This window comes from Gopherus flavomarginatus, chromosome 1 (assembly GCF_025201925.1).
Source record: "Gopherus flavomarginatus isolate rGopFla2 chromosome 1, rGopFla2.mat.asm, whole genome shotgun sequence".
Lineage (NCBI taxonomy): Eukaryota > Metazoa > Chordata > Testudines > Testudinidae > Gopherus > Gopherus flavomarginatus.
The window spans coordinates 172944743-172963640 of NC_066617.1; positions in this window are offsets into that span (position 1 = coordinate 172944743).

Genomic DNA, 18898 nt, shown 5'->3' on the forward strand with positions numbered 1-18898 from the left:
AATACAGTTGCATTTCAGGATGTTGGCTTTTCCCAACCCCCTGCCTGTTGTAACTGAACAACAGCTATGTGCAAGAAGGGAATAAGTGAGTTTGTTGTATTTCTGTACTGTCTCAGGTACTGGTATGCTCTCTCTGTGTTCTAGCTTAATCATATTTCTCTGTAATATCTGTATCTATGACTTGTGTTTAGCCCTGACAACAGATTTTTTCGATAGGTCACACTGCTTTGTTTTTTCTCAAAAGGTTGCCATGTACTCTGACTGCATGATTTACTTAAGGTAACAGCCTGACTGTGGAATTTGTGTGTTCTGTTGAGCTATATTTCTCTTTTTTTGTTACAGGTTGAGTTTCCAGTAGTATGCTAAAAAATACAAACTACGCTTGAAAAAGAGATTTGTTTCTATAACGTAGATGCACATCCAGCTATTCTGATAAACTGATGAAACGAACCATTTCTTCTCGCTTTCTACAGTTTCACCACTGTTCTCTTCAATTCATAATTCAGTTCTCAAAACTTATATTAAGCTCTAATCTATCTCCAGAGGGGGCTTTGGCACCTGTACTAGTGAGCACAAATTAAAATCATGTCTCATTAACTTTTCCAAGTAGAACATAACACTGAGCAAGTCTGCTCTGCTAGTCCACAGTTCTGCCCCTGGCTGGGAGCTGTGCAGTGGGGATTATGCCCTTCAGTGGTTGCACTGCCATTGACTAGGGTAGAAGTTAGTGGCCAGTTGCAGACTCTGGTGGAGGAGCTCACTAGTTGTCACTGCACAGCATTGCCCTATCACCCCATTTAGCGTGAAGCACTCATGTGCCAACAGTCAGCTCCTGGAGTAGCTGTGTCCGCACTGGGTGGAGGAGAGAGATTCTTATTCCCATATCATTTTCCCTTATTTTATGAGACACTGGGGGGAGGGAAGATGGCATTATCTGTCTCCTTTTCCTCCATAGCCAAGGGTCTAGCCATGGGTGGGTTTCCTGGTGTTACCTGAGAGGCAGTCCAGTGGTGCAGATAGAGGTTCTGTCTGCTGAAGCATTAAGAGTATTTGGAGAGTCTAACACAGAAATCTTGTGCTACTTGTATTCACCAAAGTCATCACTGGGGTGGGGTGTCCTAGTAATGGGATCTTTTCAAAGGGCAAAGGAAGCCAGCATAGAAATGAGCCAGCGTATCATATTATGTTTTTCCCCTGCCACCTTTTAGATGGATGACTTTCCCCAGGAATCTGACAATAATCATGCTCAAGTTTGAAGACATGGGTGCCACCACTTATCTGGTCATTAGAAAGGGCTGCTTCTCTGTGCAGATAGCTTGTGCTAACATGACAGATGTTGCCTGGTACCCAGGAGCCTTTCTTGACTAAGAATTCTGGACAGGATGCAGCTTAGAGAATGGGGAATTAATGGAAGCTGAAAGTTGGGATTCTCAGAGTACAGTAAACCACCCAGTCTACACCTTGCAACTGTTAACTCTCCACCTGGTTAAACCATTATGTCCTAGTCAGGACTAATACCTACAATCTTCTGGATTTAAAATCAAGTCCATGACCCCTGTGGTGAGTACCTCAGATCACCAAGAGGTAAATCAAGTTCTGCCACCCCATGGCCTCCAGCTCTTCTTTTACAAGAAGTGCTGTGAGAAATGCAGCCTTCTGGACATGTTGGGAGGTGTACTACCATGACAATTAGAAAAGTGTCATGTAGTTGTTCTAGTTCACTTCATCCTGCATAATAGTGCCACTCAGCAGAGGCTGCAGCTTCAAGAACAGCAGGACATGCTTGTCTCTGATCATCAGGCTGTTCCTCTAGTTCCTCAGATTGGTCCCAGGAAACCAGTGTGCCAGAAAGAAACTAGAAGACTGGAGTGCAATTTCTGAGGGGATTACTGTATATAATATACAGAGCACCTAACTTAGACACACACCTCTGCCCCATTACATTTGCAAAAGAGAGAAGTGAGGGAGATGCTGTAGGTGCTGTGGGTAGAAGTGAGCTGTATTTCAAAACAGTGTAGGGAAGTGCAAAGACCATAGTGCAAGGGCCATCTAGGTGAAAATCTAAAGAGAACAGAAGATGGTAAAATACTGTGTTCTGCTGGGAGATCCAGTGATGGAATGACAACTTTTCTATACCTCCTCCATGAGAAACATCCTTCCCCAATTCACGTTATTGCTGCTATTGCATTGACATTACTTTTGCTTTCCCCCCCCCCCCAAAAGCAGAGCAAGATCAGCATGTAGCTTGGTTAACAAGGAAGTCTAGTTTTTCATTTGAACTTTGCCCTCAGCCAACAAATCTCCCTTTTTCCTCCTGTGGTGGAGTAGTTTGATGTTCCTGCCATCATTGGTAATGCTGTTGATGCTATCCTATTTGTGTGCCTCTGTTTAAGGTGTGGGTGAGCATGGAGAGAAATAATAAAATTGAACATGTTGTTAGCCTGCTGCAGTCCAAAGTGGCGTCATTAACAGCTGGATATAATCAAACCACTACTACTTGTGCAATGAGGTGTCTGACTACATAGATCAATCTATGATCAGGCAGACTTGCACCTGCCACACCCTCACATGTCTTGCATGACGTCAGATATCCAATGTGTTGAATTTGGAGCATAGTTCAAGTGTATACCAGTCCCAATGGGCATTGCTTGCAACTGTGGATCACAAGGCAGTAGGAACAATAATCAGAGCCCTGTACCCAGTTCCCACTAGGCTCTCTGGATGTCTTACAATAGGGGATCTGGACCTAGGGTGGTGTGCCATACTGTCTTGCTCCTTTGCAGTTGCCTGTGACGTTGAACGACTTTGGATATCCTCAATGCTAATAGACTTCCAGAGAAGGAATGAGGGTGTTGCTGCTGGTGCATATGTGAAGAACTGAGATGATTCTGTTGTGCTGAGAAAATGGAAGACTGATTAGGAGTTTCACCCAAATTCTGTCCATATGGTGAATTTATAGCATGAAGAGGTCTCTGAAAGCAGTGTCTGCAGTTTACATGCCTTAGGCTGGCTTCACTTGGATATATTTTACACTGGAGGCTAATTTTTCCCTGTGATTTGTGGCAGACTATGGGATGTGCCTGAGGGGTGTCCTGGGAGGGTAGTCGGATTATTGATTTCCAAATATGTACACACTTAGTGTATATCAATATATTGTCAAATCCATTCTCTACCTAGTCTGTCCTTATCATAACCTTAGTCCCAGATTTGGACCTTAGCGTCCAAAATATGGGGGTTAGCATGAAAACCTCCAAGCTTAGCTACCAGCTTGGACCTGGTACTTGCTGCCACCACCCAAAAAATTAGTGTTTTGGGGGCACTCTGGTCCCCCTGAAAAACCTTCCCTGGGGACCCCAAGACCCAAATCCCTTGAGTCTCACAACAAAGGGAAATAATCCTTTTTCCCTTCCCCCCTCCAGGTGCTCCTGGAGAGATACACAGACACAAGCTCTGTGAATCCAAACAGAGTGACTCCCCCTCTCCGTTCCCAGTCCTGGAAACAAAAAGCACTCTCCTATTCCCCCAGAGGGAATGCAAAATCAGGCTAGCAAATCCAACACACACATCTCCCCGATTTCTTCCTCCCACCAATTCCCTGGTGAGTACAGACTCAATTTCCCTGAAATTTCCCAGTAAAGAAAACTTCAACAGGTCTTAAAAGAAAGCTTTATATAAAAAAGAAAGGAAAAATACATACAAATGGTCTCTCTGTATTAAGGTGACAAGATACAGGGTCGATTGCTTAAAAGAATATTGAATAAACAGCCTTATTCAAAAAGAATACAAATCAAAGCACTCCAGCACTTATATTCATGCAAATACCAAAGAAAAGAAACCATATAACTTACTATCTGATCTCTTTGTCCTTACACTTAGAAACAGAAGACTAGAAAGTAGAAACTACTTCTCCAAAGCTCAGAGAAAGCAGGCGGACAGACAAAAGACTCAGACACAAACTTCCCTCCACCCAGAGTTGAAAAAATCCGGTTTTCTGATTGGTCCTCTGGTCAGGTGCTTCAGGTGAAAGAGACATTAACCCTTAGCTATCTGTTTATGACAGTCCTGTGGGTCTGGACCTGTCAATCAGAGGTCATGAGCAACTATGTACTTCCATATGACTTAGTTCTTAGCTTCCTAGTGCTCCTGTGGTGGAACAGACCCTGAGATTGCCCCTCCAAATTCTCAGTGGAGCGATGCATCTGAACTCACAGGGCATGTCTCTGCTGTATGTGGTTCAGTGTAGTTTGACAAATGCTACTGACCTGATTTGGTAAGAAGAACTTGTTTCCTGCTTAAATACTAAGGAGGAATAATGAAACACGAGTCCAGGCAAAATGTGAGAGACTGTTTAAACTCATTATGCTTGGGTGTTCTTGTTCTAATAATGTTTATCACATTGGAGTCATGGGGAGAACCGCTTTCCATTTTTTTAGCAGAAAACTTCCTTGTAAAGTAGCTGTACTTGTCTATTAATGGGCTGAGGGAAGCTGAGACTGCAGCCAATAATGATGACTGCATGTCAAACTTTAAATCCTCATGGTTATTAATTTGCTGTTTATACACAGATAAGCTATAAAATTCACTTCTCCATCTGGGTGCATGCTAATCTTTCCTGAGTGGAGAGAGATCCTTATTGCCAGAGCCCCATCCTTACTGAAACAATTTGCCTTCTGCCATTCTGTTGCGCCTTTTCATTACATCCTATCTGAAAATTGGGTTGTAAGCTTTTCAGAGTGTGTGGCAGTAATCAAAAATGGAGAGGAGGATGGCCCTAAACCAGAGTTCTAACTCTTAAAATGAAAAGAAAAGATCAGACTTTGAACCACGTTAGGGGACAGCAGCTGACCTTGGACTCAAACTTGATTTATTTTGCCTGTGTGGCCCTGGTGTTTTATGATGATCCTGAGGTAATAAGCCAGGGCTGGCGCTTCCATTTAGGCAACCTAGGCGGTCACCTAGGGCACCAGGATTTGGGGGGCAGCAATTCGGTGGCGGGGTGTCTTTCCGCGCTCCAGGTCTTCGGCGACAATTCTGCAGCGGGTCCTTCACTCGCTCCGGGACCCGTCGCCAAAGTGCCCCGAAGACCGGGAGCGTGGAAGGACCCCTCCCCGCCACCGCAGAATTGCCACCAACAACTGGGAGCGCGGAAGGACCCCCGCCTAGGGTGCCAAAAACCCTGGCCCCGCTCCTGTAACAAGCTAGAGTGATAGGAGAGGATGGTGGTATGTTGAACAGTGACAGAGAACAGAGTGATTGCTAAGTTTTAGGAAGAGGAAAGGAATTGAATTTTGGATTAAAATTATTCCATTACAAAGAAACAAAAGATGGTGAGCATGGTTCAGTTATAAAGAGAGCAATCCAGAAGACACTAAAACATGGATAAGGGACAAGGAGATGATGAGAGTAGGATAAAGGAAGTCAACAGCAGAAAAGAAAGCATGCCGTTATGGGGACATGTACGTAGGGGTCAATAAGCATCTTAGGATCCACTTAACTTTTAGATATCTAAGCTTTCTGCATGGATCAGAAATGCAGTGAAAATTCCCCTGGGTCTTAGTGGGTTCCCATCCCATTTTAGGTTTACGGGGTCCTATAACGTGTGACTTCAGTGCTCCCTCTTGCACTAGCCCTACAGTTATGCAGGCTCTTAATCATCACATCTCGAAAACTTCAGATTTTGAGGTGACTTTGAGACAAACAGACTTGACCCACCTTCCTACAAAGAGGATTGGAAACCTTGATCTTTCCTTTTTGAAGGTTGTCGGTTGGGTGGTGATTGTTCACAACTAGGATAAAGATTGTCCTGTTTAAGTTCTGTCTGGACATCACAAAGCTGCACAGGATGATTTAGAAAACCGAATGCTGCTAAAACACATCCCGTGTTCAGTTCAGATCCATCTTTCCTCAAACATTGCAGTCCTGCCATCCCAATCAACACTAAAGGGGCTCAGAACTAGATCTGAACCTGAGTCACCATTATGGATTTTTGCATGGAACAGGTGAAACTCTTCGGTCTGGTCTCAAATGGATTAGATGTGAAATCAGACAAAACACAGCATTTGTTTTTTCATTCCTATTAGAATTTTTCATTTTCTCTCCTAAAACTTACGAAGGGCAAAGTCACCACCTTGAATCAAAAATAGAAAAAAAATGCTCATACAGATGTCCATGGTTTCAAATAGCTACATTTTGGGAGCTGTCAGTCACCTCTTGAAAGCAAATATTTTTTGGGCCAAGCAGGGTAAGAAACTAATTTTGAAATAAAAACAAATATTGCTCTTAAAACAGTTTCCCGAAGAGGATCTCAAGAACTCGACAAATGCTATTTAATCTTTACATCTCCCCTGTCAAGTTAGTACTTACTCTCCCCATTTTACTGATGTGGAAAACAGACAAATTAAATGAGACAGAATCAGCACTAGAAAAGAGGGGTAGAATTGAGTATATTTACCTACCAGCTTGCCCCTTTAATTTCTTTTATGAAAAGTGGAAACTTGAGAACCTATAACAACTTAAAAATATTATTTAAGAAGTGGTTCTAAAATCAACCTCACAATTAAAAACAAACTAGAGAAATGGGGAGTACCTATATCAGCATCAGAGGGTAGCCGTGTTAGTCTGGATCTGTAAAAGCAGCAAAGAATCCTGTGGCACCTTATAGACTAACAGACGTTTTGGAGCATGAGCTTTCGTGGGTGAATACCCACTTCCTCAGATGCATGTAATGGAAATATCCAGGGGCAGGTATATATATGTGTGCTAGCAAGCAAGCTAGAGATATGTGGGCAGAGTTGGCACCAGCGACACCATCACAGGACCTAACCAGATCAGCCACACCATCACTGGTTCATTCACCTGCACATCCACCAATGTAATATATGCCATCATATGCCAGCAATGCCCCTCTGCTATGTACATCGGCCAAACTGGACAGTCTCTACGGAAAAGGATAAATGGACACAAATCAGACATTAGGAATGGCAATATACAAAAACCTGTAGGAGAGCACTTCAACCTCCCTGGCCACACTATAGCAGACCTTAAGGTGGCCATCCTGCAGCAAAAAAACTTCAGGACCAGACTTCAAAGAGAAACTGCTGAGCTTCAGTTCATCTGCAAATTTGACACCATCAGCTCAGGATTGAACAAAGACTGTGAATGGCTTGCCAATTACAGAACCAGTTTCTCCTCTCTTGGTTTTCACACCTCAACTGCTAGAACAGGGCCTCATCCTCCCTGATTGAACTGACCTCGTTATCTCTAGCTTGCTTGCTAGCACACATATATATACCTGCCCCTGGATATTTCCATTACATGCATCTGAGGAAGTGGGTATTCACCCACGAAAGCTCATGCTCCAAAACGTCTGTTAGTCTATAAGGTGCCACAGGATTCTTTGCTGCTTATATCAGCATCTTAATTATCCGTCACTATGGAAAGTTGGTATTTTTGGACTCCACATTGGTTTCCATTGTCAGATATGGATCTTTTTGAATCTGAAATATATGTAAATAACAGAATGTTTGCTTGTTTCTATTGGGCTAGGTGTCCTTCCTGGGTTGACAGACCACTTGTTTCTGCTTTGTCTCAGTTTTATATAAAATGAACATTTTTCAGACTCTAATCCGACCTCCCTGGTTGGGTGAGAGGAAGGGGCTGAGCAACGGGCTTCTGATACATTTTGATTTTACATGTCACTCAGTGTAGACGTTTCTGAGAATTCATTGAAATGGTAGATGGAAGGTGCTGGTTGTTTAACTTTGACCCTGGTCAACACATTGATTCTTTATTAAACTGAGAACTCACTTTGGATCCTTAGTCACGGATTGGCCTTGTAGTTCTATTAGCAGCTGTTCTGTCACAGTGCAGATGCATTGTACGTCCCTCACTGCTTTGGTAATGAATCAAAGTTTATCTGTAAACCTGACAATTGCTGTAGGTGCAGCTTGAGTTCAGCTCATTAGCGTGCAATTAATATTGCTTTTCTCCAGAGCAGCCCTCAAAACCTGTTAAAAACAAAAACAAACATTTTCTCACTTAATTAGTTTTTTGAAAAGAAAGTATTCATGGGATAAAAAGTATCAAATGCTTTAGTGAAACTGACAGGGTTAACTTTTTTTGCCAATTGAGGAAAAATGAGATGCAGGACAATCATTTCAATGAATCATCATTTCCTCTGTGTGCCTGTGCACGCTCACACACGTGCACTGCCTTAGTGATAGATCAAGTTGCTCAACTGCATTTTCAAAAATTGTGGGTGGAAATTTGTTCTTAATTAACAATTCCTTTAGTGGAACTGGTGAATAAAGCCTAGGGGAGACTAGCTTTACTGATGTATTGCTGTGTCCCTCGTGACAATTACAATACCCTCTCTGCAGAGCTGCGTCTGTAAGCCTGTTGTTCTTGACACCTCTGTGACCCATATTGGAACTGAAAGGGATAGATGTGAAAGACAAGTAGCCTGATAAATAGAAATTACACCTCTGCTATGGAAGAGGCACCCTCTCCACTTGGACAATTTCATACAGTGTCCACAGAAAAGCCATAGTTGTTAGACACTTACTGGATCTGCCACTGTATAGCTCTATAGGATGTTGGAGGAGTTTCTGCAGGGAGGCAATGGACTGGAAGGGAAGCAAAGAGAAATTTCAGTTTAGGGATAGGCTGGGGTAGGCAGTCATCAGAGAACTAGACATCACCCGAATTGTATGCTTTTCTTGCTGGAAAATAAATTGATATGTAATTTCTTCTTTGTGCTTTGTTTTAAACACTAACCTATATAAACATCTTGAAGTATGTTTGCAAGTTGGTATATTTTTGAAGTGTCAGTCAGCTGAAGGTAATGAAGAATTTTCTAAACTTCAGAAATGGCTCATTTTAAACTGAGCTTTGATTTTTCTTAATATAGAGTCGATCTACTTAACAGTTTCTTAGAAAATTGGATGTTGATGTGAAGGAGGAAGGTGCTAATTATGGCTGGGAAGAAGAGAGAACTTGAAAAGGTTGTGCTTAAGGGTCAGAAGCTCAAGATAACCCAAAATACGAAGTCACTACTGCGGTCTGCAACGTGTTTGTCCAGGCTGACATTTATTGTTCTCCTCCTAGTCTATGAAAGCTGCTTATAATTCTCAGTGTGAAAGTGTTTGGAGACATGTTTCTGTCAAAAATGAATGTGTGGAAAAAAATTTATTTCCAGTTAAACATCTTGCTACTTATCATCTAGACCATTAATCAATACTCTTTGAAGTCCATTTGTATAAGAAGCGTGAACCTAGGAAAAAATCCTGTCTCAATTTACAGGAGCGAATTAAAGCATGCCTGCGGAAATGCCCATTCCGAAAGGATATCATGAGAGAATTCAGGCTGCTCATGGCTTCAACGTGGTATAACAGATTTTCATGCTTCGTATTTGAAGTAAATATTTTGCAACCCTCACAAGTTCAATGCACGAGTAGTCACTACCCCTCATCCCAACATTTAATCCATTGTTGCATTTCCCAGTATTTTATCTGTGGAAGAGAACGTTAGGAGAAAGAAGCCATGTTTCCCATTGGGCATGATTGCTTTCATCTTTAGTTTTTAGACAACACGGTAAATCAAAGGCATAACGTGAAAACTATTCTCAAATTCTAACAGCAGTGACAAACATCTCAGCCGTGGGAAGTCATCTCCACAGAATGTGCCACTGAACTTTGATTGTCAGCATAGACTACTTCCTGCCCCTGAATTATGTCGCTTTAGAGTCTCCTATTGTAGCAACATGAAAAGACAACAGCCCAATATTTTGCATGTTTTTGAGGATATTTTGATTCTGTCTTACTAATTACTCCTCTTCCATCCATAATTATCTTCACACTCAGAAAATACATGATTGGGACACAAGACAAGATCAGGGTTCAATTCCTGGCTCTACCAGTGACTGCTCCAGTCACTTCATCTTTGTGTTTGTTTCCCTTCTGTAACATGAGGGTTACTTTGTGGGTCTCCTTGTCTATTTACATTGTAAACTCTTTGAAGCAGCAACTGTCTCTTAACGTGGCCATACACAGCACCTAGTATAAACTTGTTCCAATCTCAGATGAGGCCTCTACATACTGCTGTAATAAATGATAACGTCTCATGATATTTAAGAAATGTCTCTATGTATTTGGAAATTCTTTGTACCCTGGGCTTCAGTTACCCTCCCAGCTACTCATTCCATATTAAATGCATCTTTTTTCCAAAGTGCTTTTTTTCTTAGTTCCTTAATTATTAGATGGTCTCTTAGTTAATGAACACTTCATACGTGAGCACAGCGCCATCAGCAGCATTAGTGACTGGGAATCTTCCTTTACATTCCCCAGGAAATGTGTCCTTTTCCCATGAGAATAAACCCTGAATCCTCACTCCTGTGCATAGTCTTGTTACCCTACCTGCACTCCAGCCAAGTGATTATTCTTACTGGCTTGCTGCAGTCATGGTGTTCCAGGAGGAGACCGAGGAAGTGCCTTACTGTCACAGTAACACCTCAGTTTTAAGTTCCTTTCCTGGACTATAAGCTATCCTGTTCTGCAAACCTTAGTATTGATGGCCTCTCTAATCACTCCTCAGAGTGAATTTGATAGTGGTGAAAGGAACCAAATTGACAATCCTAGAAAATAAATTTTTTCCTCTGTCCACACAACCTGGCAGCAGCATGTATATGTCTACAGTACCCGCCGCTCCCCCTGCATCCTCCATGATGTTTGCTATGACCCAGTGAGGGTAGTTAGCCTCCATGTCTCTTTCATTCTGGGCATTTCTGCCGAGACTAATCTGGGAAAATTAGTCAGTTGTGATGCTGTTTGATGTGCATGTTTGTCCACTAAGAACTGGACTAAGACCATCAATACAACTAAAATCACTCAACAGCCATCAGATGGCAACGGCTTTTGATCACGTGCAGACAGTGTATAGAGAGAAAAACAGGCATATACAGACTTTCATCTAGCTTCCTCATCTTTGAGTAAAGGGTCCTGAGAGACACCCAGTTCTGTGAATCATAGTCAGTTATGCAGTAAGTTTCTAGTACACTGTGTTCTGCTTGAATGTGTCATAACAAAAGCAACATCAATATTTCAGCCACTATACCTGCTATGAAAACATAGATGAATATTCCCCTTTCAAAACACCTGGGAAACAGCTTGTGGTACCCTCATCACATATGGCTGTGGTGTACATTTTCCCAGTGGCTGGCACCATAATTAACCTGTTCTAATTACATGAAATACTATTTGTAAAAGGACGCTATATAATTTGAACATTTAGGCATTAGTATAAAATGAACTCCATCCAGATGGTCAGGATATCCTGCAGAGAAAGTCCTCTAGTTCACTGGCATTCACACTAATTTCTGCAATGAACCCATCAAACATCACAGGCCTAGCAGGGTCAGACCAGGTCAGTACTTGCGTGGGAATATCTTAAACAAAAACCTGGGTACTGCTGGAAATAGTTGGTGATTCAATAGATGACATTCTTCCTCAAACAATAAGGCACATTGTTCCTTAGCAAATAGTTACAGTACACTGGAATGCTGAAGGTCCAGTCTTATAAGTAAATTAAATAAAGATCCTGATTCTTTTAATTCACACTCTTTTATTGCTACTTCTCACAAGAATTGGGATAACTTCAGATTTGGGGGCCAAATTGTGATTTGCTCATTGATACCCTCTACCTATATTTTTTCTATTGTCACTTACCTACGGGGTTCAGTTTTTCTCCTATCAGACCTTGTAACATTGCTGGGTGCTCTTAGGCAACTGCTACATTCCACCCCAGAGGTGTCGCATTTCTGTGGTGAGAGTAATTAGATGCCCAGCATGTACTTTCTAAAATATATGAAATGCCTTGGAGATTCTCTAGGATGCAAGCACAATATAAAGGTCGCTTGCTATTTATTATTACTACTGCAAAGAAGTAGATGTCAGAAGTGTGACTCAGCCAGGCAATGGAAAAAATGCAGCCTGCCATGGCACTATCAAAAAAGAAAAAAGTTTCTCTTCAGAAGACCACATCTATGCAGATAAGAACTGGGTAGGAATGTTTATAAGGTCCCTGTCACTCATTTAAGCCATTTCTCCAGCATGCCTGAAATAATGAGCTGGTCTATCAGTGCATGGCTAAATGGCTTGCAAGTTATATAGCAGAGTGCCAGCAAAATACCACTTGGTACTAAACAAACCTCCCAGCCCCAGAAAGGCCCCCAAAATTAAGATTAATGGCCATGTTATTTTAGATTCTCACCATAGCCACCCCTTTGCAGCTGGAGTTTAAGACAGAATTATTGCCAAAATAGTTTAAATAGTTTAATAGTTTAGTTTTTTTTCTCTTTATAAAACTATTCACTGTTGCCACGGAGAAGCCCAGTATTACCATGAAATACAGACAATAAGCTCCTTAAGAGTCAAAATTCTACTTTGATGGTGTTGAGACACTTGGGACAGTACAGTGTTTCCATTAAAATTTATAATCTGCAATTAACATAGGGTAGCTATTTTCCATACGTACTAGCAGGATAACATGCTCTAATGTGTTAAAGAAATCCTCTGAATACTATACAATACTTCCCATAAACTTACAAGTACCTTATTCTATTAGTTAGTAATTTATATGTAATTGACAAGGGTGCAAGGACCTAGTAAGCAAATGATGATGAATAGGGCAGGTTCATTCTCTTCTTTCACATTGGCAGGGCAATAAGTGACTTGGAGACAGAAGAATTCCTTTTAGAAGGCCAGAATCCACACTAGGTCATAGATGTGTGCCGAATGCCAACCTGGAGAAGTTTCTGCTCATGGCTAGCTTTCCTGGGTAAGCATTAAACCTTGAGGAAAAGAGCTTGCTGACCACAATTTTTTTTTTCCTCTCAAGTTACTCTGGGTTACACAGGGAACTTGGTTCTCCTGTTGAGTGACCCAATTCTTTCAGCACTCATGCACATGACACACTGGTAAGAGAGCAAAATCGGACAATTAATGTTCTTTCTTCATAGTTTAATCTGAACTGATTCTAGACAGATTAATAGTATTTCTTTTATCATAGTGTCTAGGAGCTGCAGTCATAGACTAGGGCCTTATTGTGCTAGGTGCTGTACAACTCAGAACAAAAAAACTGTCCTTGCAAAGCTTACAGTCTGTTTTCCTTTGTGAGCTGGAAAACGTGTGTGTGTGTGTGTGTGTGTGTGTATGTGTGTCTGATAACGCTTGTACTCCTCAGTCCTCCAGCAGCACACCCTCTCACTCTCAGATCCTTGCACCTCTTGCTCCCAGCTCCTCATACATGCACCACAAACTGAAGTGAGGTCCTTTTTAAACTCAGGTGCCCTGATTAGCTTGCCTGTCCTAATTGATTCTAGTAGTTTCTTAATTGGCTCCAGGTATCTTAATTATCCTTCCTGTCTTAATTGGTTCTAGCAGGTTCCTGATTACTCTAGGGCAGCCCCTGCTCTGGTCACTCAGGGAACAGAAAACTACTCCTCCCGTGACCAGTATATTTGCCCTCTACCAGACTCCTGTACCCCACTGGTCTGGATCTGTCACAATATATATAAAAAATAGCCTAAAATACCCTTTGTTACAGTTTGAAAAGAGCACCCTTCTCCACTTCCAGCCTTAAGCTTTTACAATGCACTTTTGAAGGGTTGCCACATTTCACCCACATAAGTAGATGGGTTTTATTGCTGAGAGAAGAGATTGCTCTTTAAAGTTAGTCTGACATACTTCATGTGCGTGACATGCAAAATAGTATCCGTGTATTTTATATCCTGATGCCAGAAAGACGTGGTTCTTGATGGGTTTTGCTCCCAGGAAATAGCAATAAGAAACCTGAAGAGAACTATGAAGAGGTGTCAAAGCTTAGAAAATGATCTGCTAAGCAATAGAAGGAAATAGGTAGGCAAAGGACCCATTATGGCCTAACTCTGAGGGTACAAAGAATAGCGGCAAATGGGAGAAGGCAAATATACTGTACAGCCAGTACCCAAGATGGAAGTTGGAATGTCCTCACACTATGCTCTGTATGACTGAAGCCATGCAACCTCATCAGTCCTTGCAAAAAAGTAGAGGGAAAATGCTTATTTACGCAATGCCCAGATCTGTCTTTGTAACGGAGACCTGGACTTTTAAAATAACTGCGGGGAAGTGCTGTTTCTGAGCAAATTGGAAGTGGCATCTTTCATGCTAAACCAGGCCAGGCTGAATCCCACAGATTTGCAAACCTGTGCTTTAGTGGAAAAGGGCAACGTGCCGGTCTGTTTGAGCCCAGCCTTGCAACTTGACAAAAGTTGGGCCTGTACATCAAGTCCAAGACCCTGAAGAACTAAGAGTAAAGCTTTCCCAACATCCTGCAGAAATGGGGAATGCAATTTTGGATTAATTAAGAGTATATTCCTTCAGCAGCTTCAAAGTTCGAGCTTCATTTTCAGTTGAAAAGGTAGCTTAGAAAATGCCTAAACATCTGCCCAAGCTTCAGTCTGAATTTCCCAGCTTTCCAATGCTTATGAGCGCTTGCTGCTTTTGAGGAGCAGACCAAAGTGTGAGAGTGAGTGTACTTGCCCGGGATTTTTGACTCTTCTGCTGTGGATTCCTTAGGCCGGACACACTGATCATTACAGAGTTGAGTTGGGAGTTTTCTTTCCTATCCCCACTATGTGCAACAGTGTGGTACTAACTGAGCACCCTGGCTGGGACTTGAACTTATGGGGCTTTCAGATGCTTGGGACTAGCTTGTCTAATATGTGACACATGTCCGTTTTATTAGGGATCATGTTGATCTCTAGTGACTACATGATGAGCCTGATGTTGGCAACTAAAGAATTCAGCTCTGATGGTAGGAAGCTGGGCTTTTGGTGTGGAAGGCAAGGTTCAAAGAACACTGAATGTAGCATTTGCATGGTTTGTTAGAGTTGGCAAAGAGCATTGTGCGTCTGCCTTCTTCTGAGGTATAAGGAGTGGGCTGCTGTTGCAGGAAAGTTACTGGATTAGATGGACCAGTGGTTTGATCCTGGGAGTCAAATTCTACATTTTTCAAAGTCACGGCTTCCTGCAGTATTTCACAAGCTAGTGTGGGGAACTGTAGTGCAGGGGAGAAAAGTGTTGAGGGCTGCAGAGAATTGTCAACCTCCAAATGGTAGCTCTCCAGCTGCTAATGAGCTGCTCTGTGGGTGAAGCAGCAGGTGGCTCTTTGACAGGTGTTGCCATTCTTAGTTTGAAGTTGTGGTAGCCCCTAATGTGCCTCTTCCCCTGTGGGAACAGCTTATGTATAAAGGGCTGAAGCCCAAGATTCTTCTGTAGAGGTGAGCTCAGCTATTAGTGTCACCAGTGGATACCCACCCTTTCCTGTTCAGATGAGTGGAAAAGAAGGGAAGGGATTGCAGAAAAATACTCAGATGTTGCAACATTAGGATGCAGTGTAGGAAAGTAGATGAACACATGAATGATGAATGGGTGGAGAAATCAGTAAGGTGATGTGTATAAAGAGGCTGCATATACTAGGATGAGTGGATGGAGAAAGCAAGGAAAACCAGCAAAGAATAAAAAAACATGTAAGGAAGTGGACACAAAAAAGGAAAGACTAGCAATTGTGTGAGCACATGGCACTAGGGAGTACAGGGACAGGGTACACCCATTCGTCTAGCCACCTCATGAAGGGTGCCAACAAAACTCTGTTGGAAACTTCAGAGTTATATGTACAGAAGAAGTTAATTGTAAATTGCTGTGAAGAGCTACCGCAGCTTACGAAAAAGCTCATTGTTGGATTCAAAATTGGAAACAAATTGGCAGAGTCATGCTCCCTAACAGTTGTGGCATCAGAAGAGCTGTGCTGAGAAAATCATGCACAGCCTCATGAAAAGGTCAGACAACACATCCTTATAAAAACCTGGGTAGCCTTGTAGCTAGCACAGGGCACAATTACTGCTGCTCAGTTTTCGGATGAGCCATTGATAGAGGCAGCATGTCCCACTGAAAACAAGACAATGGATGCACTTGAGCTGAACATGATTGCGAGGGTTCTATATCCACGTGGAATAAAGTCAAAATACAATAAAAGATAAATCCAATTGTTAAAAACATAATTGCAAGTAACCAGAATGCAGCTCAGTCTAGGCACTTGTCAAGGTTCCTTCCCCACTCTGAACTTTAGGGTATAGATGTGGGGACCTGCATGGACACCTCTAAGCTTAATTACTAGCTTAGATCTGGTATCGCTGCCACCACCCCCAAGTACTACCTTTTTCCCTGGGTAATCTTGAGGGACTTCACCAATTCCCTGGTGAACACAGATCCAAACCCCTTGGATCTTAAAACAAGGAGAAATTAACCATCCCCCTTCCTTTCTCCCACCAACTCTTGGTAGATCTAAAAACAAGGAAAAAATCAATCAGGTATTAAGAAAAAGGCTTTAATTAAAGAAAAGAAAGGTAAAAGAAAACCCAGTGGGAGAGATTAGCAGACAACAGATTCCAAACACAGAGGATGTTCTCCTGGGCAAAAACCTTAATACACAAAAAGAATACCCAAATTTGATAATTCCCTTAATGGTACCAAGACAAGTTACAAAGAAAATAAACATAAACCTATTTTTCCCTTTCTAAAACTTACTACTCTGATAAGAGGCTGGTTCCTTGATCTTTTTCACTCTGGCTAAAACTGAAACTCTAAACAAAGGAAAAGTTCCCTCCTTCCTTTTGAAACATCTTGTTCCCCCATTGGTTCCTCTGGTCAGGTGTCAGCTAGGTTAGGTGAACTTCTTAACCTTTTACAGACAAAAGCGGCATTAACCCTTAACTATCTGTTTATGACATGCCCCCCAAATCTCAGACAGTGTGAAACCACACTGGCGGTGATTTCTTCCTAGAACTTTAGAATAAACAGATTAATAAAACACATGCACCTTTACATATACTACTAATTATGTAAAACTACAAGATTTTTCACATTTCAAGGACAATTTTAGCCAGTTAACTGTGGAAACTTTCACGGGAAAGTGCATCAGCTACTTTAATAGCTGCTGAAATGTGTTGAATTTCAAAATCAAAATCTTGGAGAGCTAAACATCATCGAAGAAGTTTTTTGTTGTTTCCCTTGGCAGTATGAAGCCACTTTAGCGCAGCAGGATCGGTTTGTAGCTGGAAATGCAATCCTCAAACGTATGGACGTAGCTTTTCCAGGGCATACATAATGGCGTAGCATTCTTTTTCACTGATTGACCAGTGACTTTCCCTCTCTGACAGTTTCTTGCTGAGAAACACGACAGGATGGAATTCTTGATCCAGTCCTTCCTGCATTAAAACTGCTCCTACACCACGCTCAGATGCATCTATGGTTACTAGGAATGGTTTGTCAAAGTCTGGGGCCCTCAGCACAGGGACATGAGTGTCGCCTTAAGCTGGTTAAAGGCCTTCTGACACTCATCAGTCCACTTAACTGCATTTGGCTGTGTCTTTCTGGTCAGGTCTGTTAGTGGGGCAGTGATTTGGCTGTAGTGTGGTACAAATTGCCTGTAATATCCGGCCAAACCTAAGAAGGATTGAACCTGTTTCTTTTTGACTTTGAGACAGGCCACTTTTGGATAGCATCCACGTTGGCCTGTAGGGGATTTATCGTTCTTTGACCCACCTGATGCCCAAGGTAAGTCACTCCGTTTTGGCCTATTTGACACTTTTTAGCCTTAACGGTTAGTCCTGCCTGCCTGATGCGCTTGAAGACTTTTTCCAGGTGTTCTGCCCATGAATCAGAAAAAATGGCCACATCATCGAGGTAGGCAACTGCAGATTCTCCCAATCCTGCTAGGAGACACTTACAAGTCTTTGGAAGGTGGCGGGTGCATTTTGCAGCCCGAAAGGAAGCACATTAAATTCATACACCTCTGCATGGGTGATGAAGGTTGACCTTTCCTTGGCGGGTTCATCTAGCGATACTTGCCAGTACCACTTGATTAAATCTAATGTAGAGATGAACTGGACACGTCCCAATTTCTCCAATAGCTCATCGGTGTGTGGCATTGGATAGTTGTCGGGAGGAGTTACAGCATTTAGCTTACTGTAGTCCACGCAAAAGCATATTTTCCCATCTGGTTTGGGAACTAGAACCACTGGAGATGCCCATGCACTATTAGAGGGGAAGATTATACCCATCTGTAGCATGCCTTGGATCTCCTATTCTATAGCAGCTTGGGCATTAGGAGACACCCGGTAGGGTGGGGTTCTAATTGGGTGAGCATAACCTGTGTCAATGGAGTGGTATGCCCTTTCGGTCCGTCCTGGAGTGGCTGAGAACATTGGTGCAAAGCTAGTGCACAGCTCCTTGATCTGCTGTCGCTGCAGACATCCAAGGGTCGCAGAGAGGTTCACCTCCTCCACGCCAGCATCACTTTTTCCTTCGTAATAGATACCTTCAGGCCACTCAGCATCATCTCCTGCCTGGGCTGTAAACTGACAAACCTTTAATTCTCTGGAATAAAAGGGCTTTAGAGAATTAACATGGTACACTTTAGGCTTTAGCTTTGAGATGGGGAATGCTATGAGATAGTTAACAGCTCCCAGGTGCTCTTGGACTGTGAATGGCCCTTCCCATGACACTTTCATATTGTGGGCCTGTAGCGCCTTTAAGACCATAACCTGGTCCCCTACTTTAAAGGAATGCTCTCTGGTATGTTTATCATACCAGGCCTTTTGCTCTTCCTGAGCATCCTTTAGTTTTTCTTTAGCAAGGGCTAAAGAGTGTCAGAGGGTGCTTTGTAGATTGCTTACAAAGTCTAGAATGTTAATTCCTGGAGAAGGTGTAAACCACTCCCATTGCTGCTTTACCAACTGTAATGGCCCCTTAACCTCGTGGCCATAGACAAATTCGAATGGTGAAAATCCTAAACTGGGATGTGG